This window comes from Urocampus carinirostris, chromosome 13 (genome assembly GCF_059441175.1).
Source record: "Urocampus carinirostris isolate Australia breed hairy pipefish chromosome 13, RoL_Ucar_1.0, whole genome shotgun sequence".
NCBI lineage: Eukaryota > Metazoa > Chordata > Actinopteri > Syngnathiformes > Syngnathidae > Urocampus > Urocampus carinirostris.
The window spans coordinates 31,863,884-31,867,180 of record NC_142361.1 but is presented as its reverse complement, the minus strand read 5'-3'; the positions used below and the strand labels follow the sequence as shown (position 1 = coordinate 31,867,180).

At 38.5% G+C, this 3,297-nt stretch overlaps 1 long non-coding RNA gene across 1 annotated transcript; it reads right to left on the bottom strand.

The window, feature by feature from the left end:
• Positions 1-941: 941 nt before the first annotated feature.
• LOC148354339 (uncharacterized) lies at positions 942-2,002 on the bottom strand. The gene is made up of 2 exons (XR_015852490.1): positions 1,734-2,002; positions 942-1,316 (listed from the first exon to the last, which is right to left on the bottom strand). It is a non-coding gene; the product is annotated as an uncharacterized LOC148354339 (long non-coding RNA).
• Between the last annotated feature and the right edge of the window lie 1,295 nt (positions 2,003-3,297).

Below are 3,297 nucleotides of genomic sequence, written 5' to 3'. Positions count from 1 at the left end.
CTTTCATGTGAGATCAGAATGCATTAGTTTTCATCATGCATTATGAGTAATGTCTCTGAATTTCACGTGGAAATACAGTTGAAACAAACTACTATCACATAGTCCACTGCCTTCTCTGTAAACACATATTAAGTAAACTAATTACCTTCTCAAAATGTTGTCCAAATGTGGAGACAATTCTAAAGCATATGTGATGCTGGCCAATAGAAGGCTCATACAGCCATAAGAATAACATGTCAATTTTGTGTATCTATTCACTATCAATAACTAATTATCCAGAACACATCCTATAATTTCCTGTCTCACATCAACTTGCTGAGCATCCTATACTCAGTTGTTTTTGTACAATACATCAGCATTAAGTAATTCTTGTTTTTTCCACCCAACCTAAAGGCCACTGTAGAACGTCCCGTGGAAGAGCTGGTCACCATCACAGCTACCACGCCATCCACACCACCGGGCACGTCGTTGGCACCTTCTAATCCGGTGCCAAACCCCAAATCACCCAGAAAAAAAAGGAAGCACGATACACTCCTTGACTTTTTGAAAGTGGAGTCTGCCGGAGTGAGGAAAAGGCTCGAAGAAACTGTGGCCAAAACTGAGCGGTTCCTGTCCTTTTTGGGAAGCTCGTGGACAAATTTCCAGAACAGTTACATCTCTGCAATGTTTCCCTTTGTTTTATAAAAGGAAAATATTGTTTTTTTTATTAAGAACTCAACGAAGTTCCAGTTTGTGTTTTCCAGCTTCATGGAAGTATTGGTATATTTTTGTTAAAATTTGTGACACATTATTTACTATTATGTATTTTGGCCCAATGTGAGTTTGTTTTTCTGAAAGTAAACTATTATTTAAGCTGGAGTGATTTGTAGTTGTTTTCTGTCCAACAGTCACATAGTTCACACACAGTATCTCACATCATTATGAAATAAACCACCAAGGTGTTACTCAAAATGAAGATGTTTATTGAATAGTAATGCAGAAAAGCACATAATGCAAATGTGGGTCTGACTTAAAGAGCCTAAATATGGCTTTTGGGCAATTTATTCCATATTAACTGTGGACAATTCTTTGTACGGTGGACCTGGGAACCCTGAAGACCCGTGACACCACACGGTAGGACAGAGCGTGGGCCAGCCAGTACACGTAGATCAGGACCTCCAGCCACGGCCCTGTTCCCTCTTAAGCAGCTCATGCAGGGCCCACATAACCTTCTTGCTCAACCTTAAGTCCTGAATGAGTTCTGACTCCACATCCAACCATAAGCACAGGATGGGAACATTCCTGTCCAACCTGTCCACGCTTATGGGACAGCCACTCTGGAACACAATAGATAACAAACAATTTAGACATAAAAGTGGGCATAGAAAAGAAAAAGACCGCTTTAACTGTGATGTAAGCATCATGAAAAAATGTTGAAATGACCTTTTTATATTCAATGACAACTCTTTTGAATTAAATTCCTTATGAACGAAGGTTTTTGGGTCGTACAGGGAAGTTTGGTGACGATATTATGTCAGCTTAAGGGTCAGGTGGACTGTTCTTGTGTTTGTTTACTTTTCGTCATGTCACACATTCAAAACCCCTACTATATGTCATAAAATGGCATTAAGATACTAATAAGTAGATTGCCATTTATGTCTACACAAACATAGGGTATTATGTGAACGTGCATTGTATGTTAACTCTTACTGTATTTGACCGAACGGGTCATTTTTTTTAATGAGTGTACGTACCTTGTAAAGATGAATCAGCACTACATAGCGCCAAAGCTGTCTTCAGTATAGCACATTTCTCCTCCGTTGATTGGAGACACGGAAAAGATGATGAGCTTTCAGGCAATCGGTAATAACACAGCTGTAGCGGGCATTTTTAACGTTGCACGAACTCTCCAACTGACACACTACAGGTTGAGACTCGAGTTGTTTACATGTGACGTAGGCCTATACGTCACTAAGGTCTACAGCCAATTAATATTACCGCCATCTCCTGGACAGGGGTGGAACCTTGCAAGTGTCGTCCAATTTCTTAGGGGACAATCTCCACTTTGCACTTCCCTATCGAGGGACCTCACTGGAGGGTTCTCAGGGCCAAGTGAGAGGAATGGGATTGGGCCATACTCTTGTTGCTCATCACTCTCCTCCGAGCACCCAAAATCAATTTCTGAAAACACAAATAAAAACATTCAAAAAGTGAAAAGTAGGAAACTTTAACCTCCTGACAAGACTAAAAAGGGGGACTAAAAGCAAACATAAAAGTAATCTGAAACAGAAGCTTGTGCAAAAATATCTGGACTTCTAAAAGGAATGTACTCAGCTCGCTATAACACGATCTACTCATAAAACCATCACATGACGGGGCCTCACATTTTTCATACAAACCAAAACCTTGGTTAAAATCTGTATCGCCGAGAAAAAACCCGTCTCGGTTTTGATAGACATAAAGGTTTCATGAAAACATTCAAGTGTAAATGCCTTGAATATGATATCCAAAACAGATATTGAGACATGCAGTCATTCAAATGTCTACGCTTTTTGACATGTTCCATACTGTAAAAGCTGGTGTAAATATGTCTTTCTCTGGCTGTCTCTGTCTAAGTCACGGGTAGGCACTCCAAAATGTTGAAAAAGCCATATTGGACAAAAACCAAAAACCAAAAAACAAATTTGTCTGGAGCCGCAAAAAATGAAAAGCCTTATATTTCTTCTGCAAAATATTGATATCACATGTTTTACCCTGGAGTGCCATGTCTAATCTTATTGCATACAATGTTTCACAATGTTCATATCAATGCAATAAAGACAATTTCAATTCTAATTGTGAATGCAACACTAATGTATTTATATATATATATATCCATCCATCCATCCATCCATTATCTGCACCGCTTATCCACATTAGGGTAACGGGGGTGCTGGAGCCCATCCTAGCCATCTTCAGGCAGTATATTTGCTATACTAGCTTATTATCAAGATGATGCAGCACATGGCTGCTCTGTTATAAAATACCTCCTCTAGTATAAATGTATTAATGAATTATATGTTTAACTGCTTTGATAAAACTTAAAAAAATGCAATAAAAGAAATACTAATGTTGACGGTATATTATATTGAGGATTCGAACAAAACTGTAAAATGGAATGTGCATAATGTGCTGCTTATCTGGGCAACACAAAGAGCGCAAGAAAACGCAGTGTAAATTTATAAAAAAATAAATAAAACAGCAAAATTAAATCAAGTTAGGACAATTTGAGTGATTTACGTGTAAATGTCCAATAAGTCCGTGCATGGGTAAAACATA